Source organism: Ambystoma mexicanum, chromosome 14, assembly GCF_040938575.1.
Source record: "Ambystoma mexicanum isolate Mex_15411 chromosome 14, UKY_AmexF1_1, whole genome shotgun sequence".
Lineage (NCBI taxonomy): Eukaryota > Metazoa > Chordata > Amphibia > Caudata > Ambystomatidae > Ambystoma > Ambystoma mexicanum.
In genome coordinates, this window is record NC_090940.1 from 285,668,473 (window position 1) to 285,693,604 (window position 25,132).

Here is a 25,132-nt window from a genome sequence, read left to right on the forward strand (position 1 = left end):
CAGCGTTCCTTTATGCCGGAGACTGGATCATGTGACCGCATCTCTATCGGGTCACATGGGCGGCATGGCGTGTCACGTGATACAGAGGAGCAGGAGGCAGCAACAGTATTCGTTAGGTGAAGTAGCCTCGGAGTATCACGTGACCGGTATCGGATGGCACGATACCAGGAAGTAATGTCGGCGTCTCCTGGTGCTCCCCATCGCCATCGTGGCCACAACCGCCAGGAGCCTGAGTGGTACTTTACCCGCGCGGGGCCTCGCGCGCAGTGGATCTTGGAGAGGCGAACCGGCGTGGAGCGCTTGGCGCAGGTATCGGACTGTGGGGTTCTCTGCGTTGCAAGTGTGGGTTTCATGACAGAATCCCCCCCAAGGGCCCACGACTGCGTGGGCTAGATGGATGATCTCGATGGAACCTAGCAACCAGGAGGGGAGCGTGTACATTAGAGGCGGGTTCCCATGACCTTTCCTCAGGGCCATAACCGAGCCAGTCCACCAGGTAATACAAAACCCCTTTTCGGAGGCGCAAACCCAGGATACTCTTGATTTCAGTAGAGGAACCCTGCACGAGCGGAGAAGGGGACAGAGTGGTCTGGTATGAGGAAGGATGCGCCACGAGGGGGGCAAGGACAAACGGAAGGCCACCTGATTGATAACCTTGGTGACACGATATGGGCCGACAAAGCGCGGGAGGAGTTTACGACAACCTGGTATCCGTAAATGCCTAGAGGACAACCAGACCTTGTCACCAACTGAATACCTAGGGGCAGCTGCATGCTTCTTATTGGCAGCGGAGCACATGGTGGCTTGGGCTTCCCTCAGGTGAGTAAGGGTCTGTGCATGCACGTCTCCCAAATCTCTGAGACAAGTGGCCGCGGCAGGGGCACGAGCCGTGGAAAAATCAGGTATGGGCAGAACCCGGGGATGTTGGCCGTACATGGAGTAGAATGGAGAAAACCCAGTGGCAGTATGTGGTGCGTTATTGTATGTAAACTCCGCTAAGTGTAACACTTGGTACCAGGTGTATTGATGTTGTAGAGATAGACAGCGGAGATACTGCTCCAATGTTTGATTAACACGTTCCGTTTGGCCATCAGTTTCGGGGTGATATGAGGTTGAATACCTGGCATCTATGCCCAGAAGGCTGGTGAGGGAGCGCCAGAATCGAGAGGTGAATTGTGAACCTCCATCGGACACTATAACAGAGGGCAACCCAAAAAGACAGAAGACGGATTGAAAAAACAACCTGGCTAGTGTTGGGGCGGAAGGGATGCCAGTGCAAGGGATGAACCGCGGCATCTTAGTGAATGTGTCTACCACCACTCATATCGTATCATGGCCCTGGACTTTCGGTAAATCGGTGATGAAATCCATGGTAACCGTATGCCAGGGACGCAGAGGATTGGGTAGAGGCGATCCCGCGTGGAGCGCCTGGCGCAGGTATCGGACTGTGGGGTTCTCTGGGTTGCAAGTGTGGGTTTCATGACAGGATCCCATTAGTGTCGTCTGCCTACCGTCTGTAAACAGGTGAGCCTTTGGCATTGATAATGAAATGCTTATATTTCATATATGAGTCCTCAAGCTATTTAAGCCATTTGTGACACATTCCAGACCTTGTGTTTGTTAATATCATACACTTGGGATGATTTTCTTCGGTCTGCTTGTTGTACCTCACACATTCGGAAGGAGACTACTTCTGTCACAATTCATGGTCTGGGCCATCAGGCCAACAGCTTCTTCTGAGTTCTTCAGAGAAACGCAGTCACTTTATCCCTTACCAGGAAAATCCTCATCGTCACGTTCTTGTTGTATTACTTCTCTTGCCTGGCCTGAATGGCCTGTATGTGCATCTTAACAAGGCTTCTGACCACCTCCATGTGTTTGTGGAAATTCTGGACCGCGGAATGTTCACTGGAGTTCTTGTTTGCTGGGTTTTCCCACTATTCCCTCATGTCTAGGATGTGTAAAGGTGTGGAAGAGCACAAAAATGGCATGGTTGTGGATATAAACTTTCTAACCGTATCTCTAAGAGGTTTTTCCCTGCCTCAAACTAATTATGAACGTATTGTTAGACTGTCTGTCAAATCAAAGTTCCACCGTCCTGTGTCAAATCTTACCCTAACCCTCTCACTACAACTAAAGAAAAGTTCTTTCTTTTCGAGAATGGCTCCCTTGTCCTGCTTCTTGAACAGTGTCCAAAGAATGTTCTCTTAAAAGAGAAAATGCCAGGGGGATTGAACCCCAGTCACCCGAATCTTATGCAATATCCAGGATAATGTCTCCCTTCTCCTGGTGTAGATTTGTGCAGTTTCCAATAACACCTGGGGGAAGGACTCCCTTCCCCTGGTGTCTCTAGTACAACTCTCAGCCCACTGCCAAGAGTATACCTCCCTTACCCTGACGTCTTTAACACAAGTCCTGGGCCTGTACCAGGAGAATGGCTCCCTTCTCCTAGTGTTGCTTTTCAGTTCATAAACTAGAATGGCAACCAGAATTAAATGAGTAAAGTAGATCAGAGCAGTGAAATGGTTAATAAGAGTAAATCATACGGAAACAGTAAAGAGATTTAAACTCCTGAAATGGAAATAATGCATCAGGAGTGAACAAAGTGAATGGCGTGGATGAAATAGTCCTAATGGATGAAGCGTGTGGAACAGATGAATGCACCGAGTGGAAGAATGCATGAGTGGAAGAACAGATGACTATATAGTTTGAATGTGTGTCTAAATTGAATGAATATGTAGATCGGAAGAGTGTAAAGAATGGATGAACATGTTGAGCGGATGAGTGTGTAGAGCGGCTGGGTGTGTAGAGCGGACGAGCATGTAGCGCGAACGAGTGCGTAAATACAGAGAAGCGAGTAGAACGCAGGAGTGCGTAAAACAGATGAATGTATTGTGCAGAACGGATGAGCGTAAACCGGATGAGTATGTAGAGCAGATGAGTATGTAGAGCGCATGAGTGTGGTTAGCGGATGAGTACGGAAGTGCGGAGAGTGTGTAGATCTCTGGAACAGATGAATGTGCAGACCCGGCAAATGCATAGAGCGGATGAGCGTATAGTGCAGATGAGCGTATAGTGCGGACGAGTGTACAGAGCGGACGAGTGTACAGAGCGGGCGAGTGTACAGGACGGACGAGTGCACAGGACGGACGAGTGCATAGGACGGACGAGTGGACAGGGTGGATGAAGGTATGGAACAGATGAGTGTAGAGATAAATAGATAGAACAGGATAATACTGTTAAATGCATGGAAAGCACGAGTGCATAAAGTGGATGAGTGCGGGGAGCAGATGAGTGCACGGAGCGGATGAGCGCGGGGAGCGGACTCATAGATACATAGAATGGATGAGTGTGGGGAGCGGAGGAGGGCAGGGAGGGTGGGGAGCGGATGAGGGCGGGGAGAGGATGAGTGCGGGGAGCAGATCCATAGATGCATAGAATGGATGAGTGCGAGGAGCGGATGAGTGCGGGGAGCACGGGAAGCGGGGGTGAGTGCGGGGAGCGGGTGAGCGCGGAAAGCGGGTGAGCGGGTTAACGCGGGGAGCGGATGAGTGTGGGGAGCGGATGAGTGTGGAGAGCGGATGGGGGTCGAGAGCGGATGAGGGCGGGGAGCGGATGATGGCAGGGAGCGGATTCATAGATGCATAGAATGGATGAGTGCGGAGAGCACGGGAAGCGGATGAGTGTGGGGAGCGGATGAGTGTGGGGAGCGGATGAGTGTGGGGAGCGGATGAGGGTCAAGAGCGGATGAGGGTCAGGAGCGGATGAGGGTGGAGAGCAGATGCACGCAGGGAGCTGGTGAGTGCGGGGAGCAGGTGAGTGCGGGCAGCAGATGATTGCGTAAGGGTGGGTGAATGCGTAGATCAGACGAAGGTGTAATGCATGCGAGGGGATAAAGCGGACAAACTGCTAGAGCAGATGAGCTAAATAGACCAGGTGAGTGCGTAGAACAGATAAGCATGTAAAATGGATGAGTACCGAATGCATACAGAATGCGGGGAGCGGACGGATGAGCTGAGCTGGATGGATGAGCTGAGCAGAAGAATGTGTAGAGCGGAGGACTGCATAGAACAGACTAGTGGGTGGGGCCAACAAATATGTAGCACATACAAATGCATACGAGCGAATGAGTGCATATGAAAAAAGGGAACGTAGAAGGGACGAGTGCGTAGAGGGGACGAGTGCGTAGAGGGGACGAGTGCGTAGAGGGGACGAGTGTGTAGAGAAGATGGGTGCGGACCATATAACCCTTCATATCACACCACCACACTTACTCTCTCCTTTACACCATCACTCAGCTAGAACACAGAGATACTATGACACCATTCGGTATAACTGTTCTCATACCAACATCCGCCGCACACTCCACATCATTCTAAGTAAACACTGCTGGTTACACACACCCCCGCCAGGCGTTCTCCTCAAGCCTAACGCAGCCACATTCGGTCTGGATAAATCCTGCCAGAACAAACACATACTCCAGATCTCTCAACCACCACACCTACCGCTAAGAAGCAGCTATACACGAATACCGCACCAGCTGCACACATACCGGTGCTCACACGCACCTTAACTCTCTCTACTGACCTGAACTTCGGTTCCCAAGGGCGTTCAACCTACCAGCACCTTCAGACCATACCAATGGTATATAAGGCGCTATATACATGCAAAATAACATAACATAATAAGGCCAGGGGCAATTACTCCCATCCCCTGGTGTCTTTTTCACCACTCTTCACCTGATACCAGGAGAATGACTCCCTTCTCCTGGTATTGCTTGGTACAGTTCTTTCTCACTGTTGTGGTCCCAGGCCCTTCTTTGTTGGCTGGTGATTTTCTCATTACCACTGCTGCGAGGAAGATTTTCTGATGCTTGCTTTCTCTTTGCTGGGATCCCAGACCCTTCTGTAGATGTCAGTGGGTTTTGTCTCTCCAATATGAGGAGGAAAGTGTCCTCTTATTCCCAGGTTATTTTCTTCAGGCTCCGAGCCCCTTCTTTCCTTCTGCCCATTAACGTATTTGCTATTATTGGGCTGAGGAAAAGCCACCATAGCAGCTGTGTCAGCCCCTGGGTCCCCTCCGGTTCTCGTCTACCTCCTCCTCTTCTTCCAGGGCTCTGGTACCTTGTTGGTATTCCTGGGACCGGAGCACACTTCTCTGGTTCCATGGGCTTCTCTTCTCTACACTTGTGGCTTTGCAGCATCTTCCTAGCTTCCAGATTTGGTCTGCCTCCACTCGGCAGGCAAAGAACTTATTCTGCGTCTTCTTGCCGCTTTCTGCTGCTCCCCAGCCGTCGGTCTGCTTTTGAATCTACTGCGCTGGAGAATCGGGACACTGGCTGCTTTCCCCAACAAGACTGGATACCGCTGTGCTTCTTACTGCTGCATTCTTGGGCTTGACACATCTGATAGTCCTTTGTTCATTTTTATCCATTTTATCCATTTCCTCCTAAGATGATTGCACAAGTCCTTCTTTATTTCTGACTTAATCCTCATGCCTCCTTGGGGCCACCTCGTACCAGTGTTATCACAGTCAATTATCTTTGTCTCCTGCGCTCTTCCTCGTCCTAGTAATTTTGGCTTTAGGCCCTCTGTTTCAACAATACATAGGTTTGCTTTCAATGCAGTGTCTCAGGACATCAGAGAGGGCTACAGAGTAACAACATTCAATGGGCTGTACCCCAGGTGAAAGTCCATAACCCCAGAGAGGGAGTCCCTCCCCTTGATGTCCACCCGCAATAAACCACCCTAGGGAGACTATTGTGTATCAGACGCACCTCCCCAGCCTCATGGAAAAGGGCTCCCCCTCAGGGAGAAGTGATGTCACCTTGTGAATCGTCAGACATCGCAAGGATTTCGACCACACACGAGTTCAAATTGTGTCAAAATCCTTTTTGAGGCTTGACATATCTTCCTGTCTGTGAAGAGGACCCATGAAATTAGATTGCCCCAATTACTCCCAACCTTGTCCACCAGCACCTTAAGTAGATTCTTAAGTTTGGTTGAAGTGCTCTGCCAGTCAGTCGGTCTGTAACTGATATAAGGATGAAGAGAGGGTTTTTATATTCATCAGGTCCTTCATCTAACAAATGCTTCAACATGAATCTGCTCCCTTGATTTGTTAGAATTTTATTGTGAAACCCCACTGGAGTGAAGAATGGAATCAAAATGTTTCAAATGGCTTTTGTGATGTTACTTTCTAATGGGAACGCTTCTAGATAGCGGTTGGCATAATCCATTATTACCAAAATATATTTATTTCCCACTCGGGATGGTTCCAGGGGTCTGTGTTTGTGAATCCAGGTCCGATTTAGGGGCGAACTTGCCATATGTTCCTCCCCTGAGGCATGTCTTCATTTGAGCCTTCTCTCATGGTAGGATCACTAAATCCTTGTCACTATGGAGGTCACATCCTGCCGCTCTCAATAGCCCTTGTAGCCCTGGTAGGGAGCGTGGCTGTCTTGGCAGTTCTTACTGTCTGTTACGCTCACTTGGTATCCACGGGGACACCACCCAGCCCTGGTTGGATGATTACCACTCTCAAACCCTCTCCTGGTCCTTTGGTAAGGCCTCTGGTTAAAGATGGGTCTGCAATATAGGAGAGTTGGATTCAATACCAGATTGTCTTTATGTTTTCCCACCTCCCTTGACCTCAACTCCTTCCTCCCCTTTGGGCCCTCTCCTCACCTTAATATTGTAAAAGGTGGATTCTCCGTCCTGCTCCTCGTGGCAGGGGCGCGTAGATGTGGGGGGGCGAACAACGACCAAGTTACTTCACTGGTGCAAGCCCCCCCTGTGGGAATACAGGCCTGCTGTGACTCTGTAGGTTTGCTGCTTTACAGTCTTTATATGCAGTTCTTATGTTCCTCTTAGTTTGAATAATAATGTCTTGCTTCTTTCCTTTTAGGTATGGAAAGGTATTTTGGTGTTGTCATGCAGGTTGAAGATGAGCATGGGCCGGTAGGCGAAAGCGCGGTGTGTGCGCGCGATGCTGTCCGGTGAGTAATGTGCGATGCGCGGCACTGTTTCGCCTTTTATATTGCTAACCTGTGTCTTTTCTCTCCTTGCAGTTTGCGATGTTCCTCGCCGAGCGCCGTAATGTTCCAGCAGTGATACTGACCAGGAGATGACTACCCAGGTAAGAATTGTGTGGCTTTCTTCATTCGGGAGGAAACGTGAGTAAACGCTTACTAATGCTGTCTTTCTTTCTCCTCTTTACAGGTTATAGTATTCCAGGATGCATGCGGTGCCGGATGATGGAGTTCGTACCTTCAGGTGAGTAGAACTGAAGTCAGCAAGGGATTGAAGACAGGATACTGTTCCGGGTAAGTTTTGTAGTGTTCTTTCTCTCTCTGCAGGTCCTTGGCTTCAGGTAAGCTGGCATCAAAGAACTGGACACAGTGAGCGTTACGCTGCCCACAGCAGAATAACGCAAAGCATGTTCTGCTGTTTGGGTGCGGTTTAAATAGTCTCAGGTGACGTAGTCCAGGTAATATAGTCCCAGGCCTGCCACACCCAAAGTTGTCCAGGTAAAATAGTCCCAGGACTGCCATCCCAAAAGACTAGACCGCATAGCTCAGTTCCTTGTAACTGTGTTGCCTGAACCCCTCCAAGTTAAATAGTCCCAAGTAAATAGTCCCATTCTAATGTTGGTCTTCATGATGGTTATGAGCCTGGCGCCAAAGGCGCCAGGACTGACTTCAAGAGAGTCTTGGGTGAGGTTGTAAGGTCTTTGACCTGGCCCTAACTGGAAGGCTGACTTGCCAGTGAGGGCCAGGGGCAAGGGTCATGAAACTGTCCTCAGCATTTGTCTGTGGGTGGCCTCTGTATTGTGGCCTTTATCCCACTCTAACACCAGTTTTCACTGATGCGCCCTCAAAAATCCACATAATACATTGTGTTTCATGGTTTTAATAAAACTGTGGTAGGTCAGAAGGAAGAGAGACACATGGGTGTTAGGCAGTAACCTGTGTAGTTCCCTTAGGGACCACTGCAAAAGATTTAGGACTACAGGTGGTTGGCAGTAAACCCAATTGGTAGCAGTCTGTACCACCCAGATTTACATGGTAGCTGTGGCTGAGCAGTCAGACTTCTCTCAAGATGAGTTAGGCAGTATATAGAGCATACAAGATAGGTACCCAAAACACAGTAGCGCAAGCAAACACTGACCAGAGCTTTGGTAACAAAGTATATAATTATTTATTTAAAGACACACTCAGAAACACTCCAGCACTATTACTATAGGCAAGTTCAGAAACACAGTCACTATTATTATATATACATCCCTTATTCTTTATTAGACAAGTCTTGGTTAACACCACTTATTTCCAGACAGAGGTGAGCGCTTAACTAAAGATGGCACTCCAATAAGTTTGAGAAAAAGGGAGGGGAAAGGCAGAAATTAGGAACAGCACACAACACAATACTTTAGAAGCACCCAGCAAGGCAGAAAAGACAAAGTATACTTGTGAGCAAAAAGTTCAGAGGACAGGCTCCCTTTTGGAGAGAGCAGAACACCACTGTGCCCAAGATCACCAAAGTTTAAAAGTCTTGCAGGGAGTTCAGAAAGAATTAGTTCAGTGTAGAAAAGTTCAGTTAGCCAGCCTAGGGCCAACCCAAGTAGTAAGTGGAGGCTTTAAGAGTCACCCCACACAGACTGTTGCGAGGGAGGCCAGGCGGACACAGTACCTTCAAAGTGGAGAGGATCCTCGAGCGGGGGCAGTTGTTCCTGGCAGTGGGTGCAAGTCACGGCGTCGTCCAGAGGAAGACGTGGAGGAAAGCTGAAGGTCGTTGCACTGCCAGGGAAGAAACCAGCCGCGGAGTTCTCCGGTGAAAAGGTACTACCCTTTTATTCGCGGTAGTGGAAAAACCGTGGTATCCCGGTTGCCGGGGTGCTTGGCATAGGCAAGGTGGCCACGAGAAGATCCGGGAAGGCAAAAAGACGGGCAAACTGGTTATCCCCACCAGTCAAAGGAAGAAGACTCTCCGGATTGAAGATCTCCTCTGTCGTTGGAAGAAGTGGTGAGACGGTTCAGCAGGGCTCCACCGGTGGTGTCGTCGTTGCAGGTCGGCTCAGATTCTCCCTCTTCGGATTCTTAGGTCCTGTGGCGACTTCTGAAGTTCCAGTGCCCAAAGCCCTGCTTTTATGCAGCAAACCCCCATTCATTAAACCTAGCTGTCAATCAAACATGCTAAGTGGTGAGCCGGGCGGCTCACCACTTGGGCCAATCACACAAGAGTGCGACTTGAGTTGTCAAGGCAACTCAGTCCAGGGTGCCTAAACCCCCTCCCACACCCCGTGTGGTACCCAGACAAAGTGGCACCACTTTGGAGGGCTTATGTGGAGAAGCCCGCTAAAAGTGGAACAAATGGCTCGACTTGGGTTGGAGTCACAGAAGCGAACACGAATGCCATTTTGGCATCGAGTTCTGGCAAAAAATACCAACAGGTGAATTAATAATTAAATGAACCGGCGGTGTGTTCGAGGCTATATTAATTATTTATTAAAAATGGTAGCCTCGAACAATGGGAAAATCCCATAGGGAAATATTTGCGGTCGAATATAAAAAGTAGTATCCACTGCCACCAGCCAAAACTCGATCAGGGGGGACGGAGACGTGCCCCCTCGACCAACAGATCCCGGGGCAATCGAATTGCCCCGGCCAGTACGTCCACAATATGATGGTTTGTACTGGTTTCTGTTCATAATTTGGGACTAGTAAAGCCAATGGTGACTTTACATGCCCTGGGAGACAGTAGTCAGTCCCAGGGTATGGAGTCTATGCTTGGGGGTCACTATGACCCCCCCCTGGGTTACTGCACCGAGTGTGCTGTGTAACCCACCTTCCAAAAACACATGAGGCCCTATGGAGTAAAAGACCCCATAGCTCATAAAACACATTTCAAAGTCAAAGGATATCTCAAATCATGCTTAAGAGTGGGAGAAAAGAGTCTCACTCTTAGCAGGAGAAAAAAATAAACCCCAAAAATCCAGCAAAGCTGCTGGGGGACTCACTAGGTTTGGGAAATTAGCCTTTACAGAGAATTCTCCCTAACAATGGGTGCCATATTCAACAAGATTTATTGTAAAATAATAAAGAACATTCCTAACTTTCTCTATCCTAAGTGTTTCCCTACCTAACTCAACTAAACTAGGTTGCTTGTTGTCAATAGTGTAGTCCGTAACCAAAAGTCTGTCCTCTGTCCCAAAACTAACCTAGGCTGGCCCTACCATTATTACTAAATAACAGAAAAGCCAGGATAATGGCTCCCTTCTCCTGCGTTGCTTTTCAGCATAGTTCTCCTCAATATAGTATCTTGAGCTAGTCCTTGGCTATCTTTTGTAGTAAGTCCTCCAGGACTTTGAAGGGAATTTTCCAGGCCCTTGTGTAGTGCTTCCCTTGATTTTCCAGAGTTCTTTCTGCGCTTTCTCTAGACTTTAATTGAGTCTTTGAGTAGCTGGTGTACTTTACAACCCATCTCTTTCCTGTAGACAAATCACACCAGTTCTGGTTCACTCTTTTTTTAACTTTTGCCATTCACAGGCCGAGGTTGACGAGTCCCTGAATAATTCTTACTTTCTTAGAACTTTTCCATTTACTGTGACGAGTACGATTACTCCAATCTTTATATTCGGTTTTCCAGCATTCATGGATATGATTGTCCCATTTAACTTTTACACCCCATTCCCCAGGTCTCCCGCTCTCCCCTTTACCTTGAGTGTAATAGCGTTGTGCCACCGGTCAGCGTTCCTCCTTGTTGCGGTTCTGTTGTTCGTCAGAACGGCTTTTCTGCCTTTTTCCATTCTCATCAGTGACACTCTTCAGTGTCTGTGTGTGGTATCGGCAATGTCAGGTTTCTCCAGTCTCTCCCCCTTCGTGTCACCACGTCTAACGCCTTGCTCCCTCCTGGGATTCTCTTCGGTTTGGCAGACCTGTCGGGGTATGTTCTTGGCGTGCTGCACTCTAGGCATCTGAAGTTTGGGGCTCTCCGTCAGTCCTATTCGAAAGTCCTTCACGGGGACATCTGTCAACTGATAGGATTGTATTGAGTCTTTGTGGGTAATGAAAAGAGATTTCCTTATTTGAAAGGGAGTTCTTATCCCCAAGAGGGGAGTCTCTCCCTGCGAGGTCACGCTTACCGTCACCCCTAGCGGGAATGTTGCCTAGCGGGCTCACCTCCCTAGCCTCACACGAAGGGGCTTCCCTCTTGGGAAAAGTGACTGAATCCTTTGATTTGTCATGAAACTCAAAACAAAAGTGTTTAAGGAAGGTGGGCGTTGGCAGGATAAAGTCACCCCTATGGGTTCTTCCAGCTCCACGTCCACCCTAGCTCAGGCAGCCCTAATCCCTATAATATTCCTGATACCTAATGATAGGTAACCCCTACAGTCTGGTTCTAACTGTTTCTCTAATGGAGGACCTCCAGGCTTAAGCCCTTTCTGACTAACTCGCTTTGGGACTTCTTAAGGATTCTCAACCTTTTGAGGGATGATTTCAGATGTTCTCTCCACTCTCACCTCTCTGGTTCTGTCTCACTCCAACCCTCTCTCACCTTTCTCTTGTTCTTCCTTCCTTTATATCCTTACTATTCCTCGCTCTCCATTTCCCTACTCCTCCCCCTTGATCTTATTAGTCTCTGCATGTCTGACGCTACACTACTCCCCTTGTCTCACACCCTCTCCTCTGTTCTACTGTTCCTTACTTCTATTTCGCTGCATCTTGATCTTCTCACCGCTCTCGTTCTCTATATGTATCCCTCTCCACCTAGTATAACCCCCCTACTCTCCAACCTCACAACTACTACTACCTAAATGTTCCGTTCTTTTTCTCTGTGAGAAATGTGAAGGTGTCTCCCTAACTAGTCCCCAGGGATCTCTCATCCAGGTGGGCAGCACACGGCCATCGCTGTTGGATCCAGTTCCTGGGGGTGGACCAGTGAGGGAGGATCACCTACATGTGGGGGTCCTCGGGGAGTGAAAGTGAGACACCAATAGGTGAGACGCGGTATCCCCAGGCTTCCTCAGGTTTCTCTCCCTTTGAATTGCTCTATGGAAGAGAGCCCAGAGATGTCCTGGACATGCTACGGGAAACCTGGGAAGAACGAGAGGAGGCCCCCATTTCGACTTGACCATTGACGGTCCTGGTAGCTGAGAACGGACTTGTCACCTCGTGCTGGGAAAGCTCGAGAGTGTGCTGCGCTCAGGAGTCCCACCTTGTCCTGTGCGCAAAACATAGGGAAGGGAGACCCCGGCTACCACATCCTGGCTTATCATTTGTGAACACTTATTTCTTTTTGTGAGTCTTATCCCACACTCTTTTTGTATTTAGTTGTAAGGATTGGCAATATTTTATTTTTTAGTATAGGCCCTTTTATTTCACAAGACGCAACTAGCACTGCCGTATTATTTGATGGTTGTAGCTATATTTTATTTTTTAGTATAGGCCCTTTTATTTCACAAGACGCAACTAGCACTGCCGTATTATTTGTTTGTTGTAGCTTGCTCCCATGTTAGATTTAGGTTTAGATTATGTTTTTCCAACCTGCACATACAGTTTAATGAACACCATTGAATTGTGATCACTAGTCTGTCTTTACTGTTGCCACCATGAGTTCCTTACATCTCTCTCTTTCTTTCTTTCGCTCTTTTTCTCTCTGCCTGCCCCCCTCTGTTTCCACTCACACACCTTCAAATTGTCTAATCCCCCCTTTATATTCACTCTTCATTTTCCCTCTAACTCTATCTACCAGTCACTATCTCACACACACCACACCATCCAATTGGTACCACTCTCTCATACACAATACCTTACCTTCTATCCTCTCCACGGACTGGTCTATTGGTCCACCAACTCTGTTCCAGACCTCACCGACGCATCTTGCACTCGGCTCTGTCCTCTCCGAGCTCTTATAGCCTAGCTACCGTGCTCTATTAGGCCTCCTGGCTCCCTTTGCCGCCCACCCCATCACCTGTGCTGTTGGACCAATCTCCTGCTGTACTTTCTCAAGAGGGAAGGGATTCTGAGGTTTCAAATAGCCAATTAATCACCACCCCTTCCAAGTTCTCTGGCATTGGTTCACTCGTGGCATCGGGAAACCGTTTGGTTTTCTCTTGCTGGCTGTTGTAGAGTGAACATACTGCCTTAAGTGAGGAAGGACACGGCCACGAGAAGCAAAGGGAAAGAGGAGGGGCTACTAGAGCCTGGGAAGACAGCTCGATGTAGAAAGAGAATAAAGGAGGTTCTTGCCTCCTAATTTGTATGCGTGGGTTGCAGAGTAAATGATGACAGTTTCCCTTTTTACTGTGCTAATAAGGGATACAAAAACTTGTGACGAAGGGAAACAAGCACTGTGTGCAGCGACACCTATCCGACAAAAGAAGGTGGCAATCCGCTGCAACAAAAGAAGATTTCAGTCTGCCGCAACAAAAGAAGACTAGTCTGCCACAACGAAAGAAGGGCAATCCAGAAAACAGCAGTCTGCCGCAACAAAGGAAGTAGACGAAGTCTGCTGCAACATAAGAAGACGGATGTCCGCTGCAACAAGAAAAGAAGGGTATCCGCCCTCTAGTGACTCCTGTTGTCCAAGGAAAAGTCAAATAAACTGAAAGACTGGGCATCCACCCTCCGCGGATTCCCGGCATCCAAAGGAAAAAAGGAAAGCTAAAGCGACAAACGGTGGGCCATCTACCGGCGTCCACTGATCCCGACAGAGAAAGCAGCGGCAGTCTGCACCTGCAACACGGCAGAAGCAGCAGCGGCAGTGCGACCTGTGCTGACCCCAGCTACATAACGAATGGCTCCCTGCCGCACTGTGCCGCTCCAGAAAAAATAAAAGTTAAACAGCTCTCAGCCGCTACGACACACAACAAGGAACTCTGCTGATCCAGACAATAAACATCCGAAAGTGCTGCAACACCAAAGCCAACAATGCAGATGCTGTTCCTCATCACAGAAAAGAGCTTCTTGGAGCGCCCACAGGACAAATTCTTCCTGCAACCAGAAAATAATAGGCAGCTCCACAGCGATCATAAGAATTGCACAGTTGTCCACTGCACCGAAAAAACTGCAGTCTGCCTCGCTGATCGCATGTCCCTGCAAAAAAAATAAAGGCAACCTGCCTCGCCGATCCGGGCTGCAGAATGAAGAAAGGGCACTCTGCTCTCTGAAACAACAAAGGGGGTAATATCAAAGGGCAACCCGCCCCAGAGACACAGAGGGAAAAGGGCACACGCTGCTCTTGAAAAAACAACACTAAACGCAGTACTACAGGAATGAGCACAGCCTGCTCTGAGGGAAAAATAAAAAAGGGCTGAGTGTATACTAAAGTGAACACGCAGGACAAAAGAAGATACGGAAACGAGGGTGCGTCTGCCTCGGCATATCGTGCCATCTTCCGGGGAACAGAAGGTACATCCGCCGTCCAGTACAGGTGGCAGTCAGATGGCCTGCCAGGAAAAGGAAGACACAAAGTACATTATGACAGTGAAGGAGAAAGCAGAACAAGCTATACACAGAAAGTGCACTGATGTAACGAGGACCAAGCAACTCATAGAAAAGACAGTGATGCACTTATAGAAAGCTGACAGAAGAATAGAGTGGGAGCACAGGAAGAAATAACAAAAGGTGGACTTAATGATCTTGCAAACAACATAGTAGAATAAAAGGGTCACAATGAGGGAATTAAACAGAAGTAGATGAGGACACAAGAAATATCTGGTAAATTGAATATGGCGGAGGAGGGGTGTAAAAAGGGTATTACGCAAGCGGACAAAACAAAGGATGAGTTGAAGATCTCACGGAAACAGGACTATACAATGGAAACAAGAATATCTCTGGTTCAGTGTGTAGCAGAAGGAGTAAAGAATGTCAGAAAACAAAAGAAGGTAAGAAATAAGAATGTAAGGAAAACGCCATGAAAGAAGTGAAGTCTTCAGGGAAATGTCTACAGAAAGAAAGGATCGACTCTGCCAAGATAAACAAGGAACACATTGAATGGGCACAAGTGTTTAGAACGCTGCCAGAAGTGCCCCCAAATGATGGGCTTCCCCCAGATAAAGATTCTGAGGTTCCTGATGTGGCTGGAAAGACTGGTGGGGGGTATCTGTTCTTATGCCCTCCATATGGTAGGTAAATGCACAGAACACCCCAGCCAGGGCTTTCAATTTGGTAGCAATTGACGCGCATCCAGGCTTAGGTGATGCAGGCAGGTTCTTAAGTAATCGATGCACTAACTGCAGAAATTATTAAATAGGCAAGTGAATTCTTAAGTGAGGTGTAACAGCATCGATTGGTGAACAAAGGCAGGTTAGTTATGAACAGTGGCAGAATGCTTTGTTTAGATTACATACACAATTCCGTGTTAGGATCCCCCCACTTGGGCAACCTGTAAGGGAAAAGTAAGGGAGTAACTTACCTTGTTTGTTTTTTACAGCCCAGTCCATTAATGTTCAATAACGTTGTACTTTCTTTTAAAAGGTTCTACCACCCCCAAAGTACCTGAGAGGCCACAGGAGAATGTGATCGAAGATGAATCTGAGACTCCTGGACGACCCCTGAGGCTAGAAGATGCTCTTCCTCCTCACAGTATCTTTGGTGCTTTGGCAGGTGAAGTGGCAGAGTTTCTCGGTTTCACTCGACGATTCCCTCCGAGGATGGACACCCCTCTTGGAAGAAGGAGCCACTGAGATGCTGAGTCCGCGAGAAAAATGTAACCAAAATCTTTCTGAAGTGCAGCCGGTTTACTCTTCGCTGTGCTCTCCTTTGGTTGTCAGTTTCTCTGACTGTAGAAGTCCTGTGAAGATGAAACTTGCTGTGGGCTCCTTAAAGGCCTGGCAGATAGGAGTAAGACCCCTGGGACTCTTGAATGATTTCTGGCGGCATAGCTCACTTTTGGTGTCTTTCAGAATATTGTGGTTTTCCGACTTTCGGTTCTTCGTGCTGCAGCCACAGACCTCTGGACGGCTTTTGGCGACCTGGACTCGACCACTGGAGTGGACCTCGGAGCTTCACCAAGTCTGGACCCTCGGGATGTCTTTGTTAGCTTCTGGTGGCGGGAAACCCACCGATGGACCTTGCTCTGCACTCAGCGACTCTGGACTCTCTGGTGGGAAAAAATGGTCAGTGATGATGGCCAGGATGTCCCTTGAATTGCTCTTAGGCATTTTGGAACTTTCGCAGCTCTGAGTGTCCAGCAGCATTATGCCAGGGTTCCCCCCCATTCTGGGTGGTAGACAGCAACGGCCTCCAGTGGTCACGAAACACACCTGAACCCTGTGCAACACCAATGGACTTCTTCGACTCAAGATGTCTGGGCACTCCTCTTGAGGACTCACAAAGACCCCTTCTCGGAGGGCAGGCACACAGGACTGGCTTCCAGGGTACTTCTGATGAAGAGTAGTAGTTTGCACAATGGTCTTTCGTAGCTCGGGGAGAGATCTCCTTTGCAGGTCCTCTCTGGATCAGTCCTTGGAAGAACACGGCAGCTTGTGGATTACACGAAGAAATGCAGCAGCAGACTCCTTCAGCTGGGCTTCAAGGAACAGCTTCTTCTTGCTTCAGCTCCGACTTCAGCTTCTGAACAAATTGGTTAGTGGGAGATCCACAGATATACACCTCTGTTCCCTATTCACTCTGGCTGAGCCAGGCTCAGTCAGCCAGTCACGCAGACGGCCATTCATGCAGTCTCACAGGTATTCAGGCCATTTACTCAACCCAGACACCCATAACAGGGAATATAGATTGGGTTATGTACCCAGCCTATCAGCACACTACACTACATTCATGCCAGTTTCAGTCTGGGCTGTCTCATTCATTGTGTCACACACACAGATACCAGTCACCCAGAACACAGAATGTGAGTTCACTTCAGACTCCATTCATACAAGCCCCACCCCTAGGGTGTACCCACAACACACAGCCCCTGGGAATGCTCCAGTCAATCTGACAAAAGGCAGCCACAGAGCCATGTATGGTATTTCCACCCAACAGCCAGTCAGGAGGATATGGAACAGAGACCTATATGGTGTTTCCACCCAACAGCCACTCAGGAGGAAGGGAACAGAGGCAGGACTTCCCAGGACTTTGGGAAACAAGGTGAAAGGCAATAGAAACCAAGAGGCCACAGGGGCCATCTTGCCTTTTATCTGGAATCCATTGATTCCCATGGCAGGACTTCAGTGTCCCAAAATAGAGGACACTCAGAGCACCTGCCAGTTCAGCATGTAGCTGCCACCAGCCCATACCCTGCTCTGAATGGATCAGACAGGTGCCATAACGGTATCCTATGGGTGTTGTTCACCAAAAGGAAAACATGAAGAGCTGCACTGCCAGAGGTCCAGGCTGGACCTCAGTAGCATAAAACATGGAGAAAAAACACACAGAAGTGGTAGGACAAGGACTAGGAGGGCCTGTCCCTCCACAAAGCATTTCCAGCAACACAGTGGCACACGGATTTCGGAGTGGAATGGAAGATGGAGAACAGCTAACGAGATTGAGACGCATAACAATGACGACTACCAGAAAGAAGCAAAATACATCAACCCCACAAGGATAAGCAGGGGGGAAATGTTGTAGAGTGAACATACCACCTTAAGTGAGGTATGGCCGTAAAGGCTTGGAGTAAGGACACAGACACTAGAAGCAAAGGTAAAGAGGCAGGGCTACAAGTGCCCGGGAAGACAGACTGACGTAGAAAGAGAATAAAGCATGTTCACTAGTCCTGTGGCTCCTGCCTCCTAATTTATATGCGTGGGTTCCAGAGTAAATGATGACTGGCCTCCCTTTTTACTGTGCTAATAAGTGATAAAACACTGGCTTCCCACATTCTGTGAACCTGTCACTTTCCCTTTGTGCGCACACAGCGGTTTACTGCTGGGTTTAAGCTAGGCATCTTGCGGCAGGGTCATTCAGTAGCAGATGTCCTGTGGAGGCTCATCTGTTTGAGCAGCTTTGTTTCATCTTCCTTTCTTCTGCTGGGGTGCTTCTGGGAACAGTAGTTCTACAAGAAAAAGATAGGAGATCTGGCCAGAACAGAGGCTGGAAGGTATTGCACCCAGTACATTGATACCAATAATTTTGCATGCACTGTAACACATAGGGGAGCCAGGGTTCTGGGGTCCCTCTTAACACCCTTACACCACCTTTGAGGTAGGACAGGGTCTGGCAATGCCCTGGTAGGCCACCTACCCCAGGTTGCAAGCGATCCCTGCTCCCTTCTGATATGACCCTGACCCTGTTACAATTGGAAATGACACGGTTCTAAATGTTCAATCCGAGTTTTTCAATCTGATATAATCCACCAATCACTCCAGTGGAAGAATAAATGATGCATTAGTGAGTTTTGGCGATTAACAGGTGTTTAAGCAGCACATAAATACCAAAACTATTTAACTGGACAGTAGATAGGAGGGCGTAGGGATTCAGGGTGGCTGACACCTACGTCAATGCTTCTTCCAGGCAGACTGCCACAGACATCTTGCCGATTAATGGTGGCACCAGATGGGAAGTACTCTTTGCATTGATATTGATATTTTATTTCTATCGCGCTCATACGCAAGTGTTTCAGAGCGCGACAAGGCAAGGGAGGGGAACAGGGGAGAACAAAACAACGATCTTACTAGGCCCAGTGACATTGAGAACGTGCAAGTGCATGGAAGGGGGGAGAAGTGAAAAGTGTGGAGCAAAGGAGAAACGGATAAATAGTAAAAAATAATTAATAAAGGCAACAAACCGTGGTAGTGTAGCCAGCAAGTGGCAAGTGCTGGGTTTAGGGCAGCAGACAGGGTAGGTCTGATAAGTGCAGGAAGAAAAAGGGGGTGTGGACTGTATGGGTACAGATTCAGACCCGAGTGCAAGGGGTGGCGCGGAGGCAGTGCGGGAGGGTGGCTGAGTGAGCAGGTACCTGGGCCGGGAGGACAGAGGGTGGCCAGGTGCACAGTGCCAACAGAGAACAGATCAGCAGTGGAGAGGGGGAGCGAAGGCAGAAGCAAAGAGGAAGGTCTTGAGGTACTTCCAGAACCGGATATGGTTCTCGTCAAGTTTGAGTGGCAGGGAGGCTGTTCCAGAGGGAGGCCCAGTCGAAGATCTACCCCCAGCTCGTTTCTTTGAAAAACGACTGACCCTGAGGGAGTTAGAGGTAAAGGAGCGAAGAGCAAGAGAGGGGCGAGGTATTTGCAGAGCGATAGCTGAAGGTATTTTGGACCCAGGCCGCAGAAAGCCTTGTGGACAATGCAGAGGGTTTGCATGCATTTCTTCCTCTAGGTGCATCATTCATGTCTATCAGAATGGCACTGTCATAGCCGAGGTCTCTCAACCCAACCTCCTCCTTCTTGATTGGCATCTTCCGTCTCTCATCAACTTCCTCCCTTGTCCTGCCACTGCTCCATCTGACACCCCTCCTGCCCCTTCTCCACCACCGATGGGCGTACCACATCCCCGTACCCCTCCTCTGAAGACCTTTAAAAGTGGCAGCCAGCTTAACCTAGCTACCTTCAACTCTCGCTCTACTGTTAAACACTCCTCTGATGTCTGTCTCTTTCTTGAAGACTTTGATCTTGACATTCTCATTCTCACCGAGACGTGGTTCACTGCCAGCTCTGTCACTGCTTTTGACACACTCCTCCCAAAGGGCGCCAAGATCCTCTCTAAACCCAGACCTAACCGGTCTGGAGGCAGAGTTGCCTTGAACTTCCCTGAATGGGTCCCTGCTACTATTATTCCCACTTAAACCTACTCTTCCTTCAAATGCCTTGTCTGCAGGCTTGGTGTCTCTCCAACCCTCTTATTGACTATCGCCACCATCCCTGGACCGGTCTCCCTCTTCCTCTCGGAGTGGTCTGACCCCATCTCTTCTCTTCTTACCTCCACCTCCTCCTCCTCAGAGACTTCCATATTCAACTTGACTCTCCTGATTCGGCAACTGGACTCTTCCGCAGCCTCATTGACTTTCTTTCCCTCACCATTTATCCCTCTGTCTGACACACTCAGCCGGACATACCTTGAATGCGCTCATCTCAGCAGACATCCCCATCGCCAATCCTCTCACTACACCTCTCTCCTGGTCTGACCATGCTCTCCTGTCCTCTCACCTGGATCGCTTATGTTCCCCTGCTAATCCTCTGGCTGCACCTCCAGTGTCCTTTTTCGTCATTCGACCGATGAAGCTAGTGTCATTTGCTGCTTTTGCCGCCACTTTCATTCCCACTCCCGCCACGGACTCCCACACTGACTCTGCCCTTGCTAATCTTCACCACTATATCGCCAACACCATAGACATCCTTGCCCCTGTCATGAGGATCTGCATGAAGCCTGCCTCCAAGCGCAATACCTGGTATGACTCTGACCTAGCCTCTCTGAAACACAAGTGCAGAGTTGCTGATTGAAAGTGGCAGGCATCAGGCACATCCTCTAACGGACTGGCCTGCTCCAGAGGCAATACAGAGACTCCATCCGTTCGAAGAAGAGGGCCCATATCCAAGCCTGCATCTCTGGGGACACTAACAACACTGGCAAACTGTTTATAATCTGCAAGGAGCTCGCCAATCCTACTGCGTCTCCACTTCTCCCCTGCCATCCCTGACCCTCTGTACTTCACTGACCTTCCACTCTTCAACAAAACTCAGGACATCCTGTCCTCACTCTACTCCCCTCCTTCATCAGTCCACCTCCCCAGCTCTCAGTCCTCCCTTGACCACCCTCCCTCCTACTTTCCCCTTTCTCACCCACAGCACTAGATGAGGTCTCTAGACAAGTCCTCTCTGAAAGTCTCCTCCAAATAGTTGCTCCCCTGCTCCTTCAGAACCATCAAGGACAACATTGCCTTCCTTTCGCCAGCCTTCACTGATTTCTGGAATTACTCCTTTGCCCTTGGCTCCTTCCCTCTACCCATCAAGCACTCCCTTGTGCATCCGCTCCTGGAAAAGCCCTCTGCCGACCCCTCCTGCCTGGCTAACTACCACCCTTTCTCCATTAACCCCTTCCTGGGCAAACTCCTGGAGAAGCTGGTCATCTCCCAACTGATGTAACACTCTGAGTCGGTTGGTTGTCTCCACGACCACCAGTCTGGCTTCAGAGCAGCCAGAGGCATGGAAACTGCTCTACTGAACACCTGTGAAGACTTGTTCTCAAATCTCAATTCCAACTCTCCATCCGTTCTTATCCTTCTAGATCTTTCCTCTGCCTTCGACATGGTCATTCATGCCACTGTGTCACCCTTGGCATCACGGGCCTGGCACTGGACTGGTTGACAAGAACGTGTCTGGTGAAAATATTCACCAGACCTGGGATCGCCAAATATTGTAGTGAAAACTACTGAATACCTTTTTTCATTTATTCTGTGGTGATATGTTCATCGACAACTAATTGTAGATGCATCAGATTTGTGCAAAATCTCTTCTTTAATTAAAATTAATTCTCTTCACATGAGTAAGCAGAAACCACTGGCGCTGATGCATTTCGGACCGAGGTTCTTCTGCAGGGCGAGTTCTGCATGAACATCTTCAAAGCTGCGGGGAGTGTCTGTTTTAATGTTGGCATTGAGATCAGCGACCTCACTGGAACAAACCTCTGCAGCCATGCAGCAGCCAACCTGCAGCGAGGGAATGTGCTTCAGTCAGAGATACTGCCTACTGGACTGGTTGACCTCATTCCTCTCTAACCAACCTTCCCAGGTTCAACTGGGCCCTTTTCTCTCCTCTATCCTGCAGCGTCCCTCAAGGCTCTATCTTCTCGCCGTGGCTCTTCAACAACTACCTTGCCCCTCTGGCCCACCTACTCTACTCCTTCTCTCCTAACTTCCATTGCAGACCCTGCCAAGAAGGCCCACTATCAGCTGCACCTCCTCAGAGGCATTCTCCCTTTCCTCACCTTTCCCCAGAAACTCAATATCTCCAGAGCTCTTATCCTCTCTAGCCGGGACTACTGCAACATCAGCTTCCTCATTCTTCCTTTATCCTCCATTTGCCCACTTAAACTAATCCAGAATAGGACTGCAAGGCTTATCCTTGTCCTCAAGCTCAGGCGCTGCATCTCCCAGCACTAAAATCTCTCCACTGGCTCCCAGTTGCTGCTAGGATCAAGTTCAAGAACCTCTCCATCCTCCACAAGGCTTTCTGGGGCCTGGGAACCCGATACATAAAACTCTCTCTCCCTAAATACCTCCCTGCTAAAGCCCTTCAGTTTTCTAGCTCCAACTCTCTGCAGATCAGACGCTTCTCTAAGCAGAGAGTTGGGGATAGATATCTCTCTCCTTCACAGGAGCCTCCCTCTGGAATGGTCTCCCTGCCCCTCTCAGGCTTGAGCCAGATCTCCATAAGTTCCGGAAGCTCTTTAAGACTCTCCTTTTCTCTTCCTCTCTCCCTCTTCCCAGCTAACACCCTAATCTGCTGCAGTGCCTGGCTGTCTTGTTCCCTCTCAGTTCTACAGGGTACCAGCCCCCCTCATCCAGTCCACCCCCCTCCTCGCACTTAGCATGTGGACCCTCACCACCTGCACGTAATGCAATCCCTGACAGTTGCCCTCCTAGCCTCTCCTTAGCAGTCATATACCCCCTGTGGCCCTCTTCCCCCCTCCTCTAGTCCCCCTTTCACTTACACCAACAAAACAACTCAGATCAAGTAACGAAATCCGCCTGGAACAAAAACTATACCTTAAGAAAAAGCTTGGGGCTCCTCCTTCTCCCACTTAGCCGCAAAAACCTAGAACAACACCCCAAAAGATATAAGAAACACCAAAGACCACCTACACTTCAGAAAATTACTAAAAACCTGGCTTTTCAACATCAGATTCAAACTGAAAAACCAAAACAACCGAATGGGAAACACAAAGCAAAAGTTGACACATTTAAGATGACACTGACAACACCCAGAAGCGAATAGAGAAACTCCTACTACAAAAAGAGAGACGATGCTAAATCGAATAGGACACAAGTGACACCCATGAGGACAGAAATCGGCATCCCTAGCCAACTCCAGCCACCAACTTCACCCGCTCCATAATTCCCACCAGGTATCATACTTGTATAGAGTTGTGTGAATGTTAGCACTCGCCACACTTGAACTACGTTGGGGGCACTGGTATGGGCATTGACCGGATGCAGTTGTGAATGAAAGCAGGTGCCGCCCCTGGACGTAATTGCAAGCGTTGGCATGTGCCACGTTTCGAAAGGCTGGTAGCGATAACCTGCATGAGCAACTGAATAAGATGATGAATACCAACCAGCCCCACATATGGATGGAGTAGCCCCGGCTAGCCGATGCCGCGCACCGACTGGATTGGGAATGCTCTCTGGGCCAGATTTAAAGGGACTCACAAACGCCTGCCCGCACTGCATACAGACAGTTGTCACGGAGGCGACCGAGGACTAACTTGGGCAAGGTTATGAATGTGAGTGGATCGCATGTGTGAAAGGCACTTTGAGTATCGGACGGCCCCAGATCAGGACGGAGACGCAGAGATGCTCCCACACCCCACCTGAAGAGAATACAGAAATTTAGCGCCTCACTTCCAGACAGCAATGCCAATTAACCAATCCCCTTACAATTTCACCCTCTACATACACCTACCAAACACAACCACAAGCCTACAACACAACAATCCGCACAAACTTCATTACACTGCAACAACAAAACACTGATAGATTCGCACAACAGCAAACGACGACTTCCGACCGTAAAACACCCCAAGCCCAGCCAACGGACCCACCAGGCTGAGGCCGCCAACAGCACATCACTGCTCTCTTGCACGTTTCCAGCTTATTCCCACTAACTCACCCCCACCTTTCCCTTTTCAGAGCGCCAGGGGACCACTCCGGTGGTGATAGTGCGCGGTACAAATATCCATTAACATTAACACCCATTGACTGCCCATGGCAATGCTAATCCTCATACCTATTCCCATTCCCACCCACTACCATATAATCCTTCCTTAAAAAACATCCTCCTGGGATCTCTTTCATTGAACTATTTCAAGCAGTAACGTTAAACTTTGTTCTGTATAGGCCCCCAATGTTATTTCTAAGCAATCTTAATAAATGCCTTAACCAAGTGTGCAATAAGCTGCCTAAGGTATGAGCAACATATGTGTCCTCATCTTTTTCTTGTACTGAAATCCTATTAAAAACAAGCATTGGCAAAGCCAACCATTTTGGTTTTCTATTGCTATTAGATAGGCATTTGCTAAACACTGTAATCCTAAATCCAGGTTGCCACACCTTTTTCCAGTTGTTATATTATTGCCAGTTTATTTCATTTTGTCAGTACTTGCAAATACCTATCTGATGCCTTCACAAAAGCAAAAACTGTTGGCTTTGCCAGTATTTGTTTATTTTTTAAATATGCCCTTTTGGACAGGTTGAAACATCTGCAGTCCTTTCATTTAGCTATTCAGGGTGCATCGTGAAGGAAAAATTAAATGTGGGAGGAACAATCTCCATATAATTTTTTTCACATATATTAAGCATTAATCAGATATACTGTTTTTATTCTTGTGAACATTTTGAAATGTATATTTACAAACATATCACAAAACCAACCTTTGAAATATAGAAGGTGAGTTTATATAATTACCTTGCCTTGTGTGTGTGTGTGTGTATCTATATATATATTTCTGAGGCTTGTGGAATCTGCTTAGATCACATGCTGTGCATAGGCCGACATCTAGTGGAAGCTGCGGAGTATTACAGTTTGTTTTTCGAAACTCGAAAATGGGCGTCGACACAGGCGTGCCAGTAATACTATCCCTAGTGTGACGTCCACTGTACCCAAGATCCCTCACGCGTCTAGGATCCTCAGATTGTTTTTTTCCGCCATACTGGTCGGAAGCATCTTGCGGAGTCCCCTGGCCTTAGCCATACTTTTGCTAATTTTTGAAGTTAAAATTATTTATTGACATCCTTCCCCACCCCAACGTCGACCCTCGACACTCGACGACGGCTGGAGAAGACATTGACCGTCGGCTGCTGCACGACGGATCTGGGCCTCGGAAGGCCGCTGGCCTCGGCCCGGGCCTAGTAGGCCGCTGGCCTCGGCCCTGCAAGTAGGGAGAGTGGGGGGCGGTACATACTCTTCACTCTTGGTATATAGGTACACCTACACCTTATATATTTCCTACACTTACCAGCCCGCTGCCTCAAGGTGC

The 25,132-nt window shown here is 48.6% G+C and overlaps 1 protein-coding gene across 3 annotated transcripts in view; it reads left to right on the forward strand.

Annotated features, from left to right (window-relative positions):
* KLHDC1 (kelch domain containing 1) overlaps positions 1–25,132 on the forward strand; it is a 2,530,617-nt gene that overhangs the window by 2,223,010 nt on the left and 282,475 nt on the right. The window lies entirely within an intron of this gene.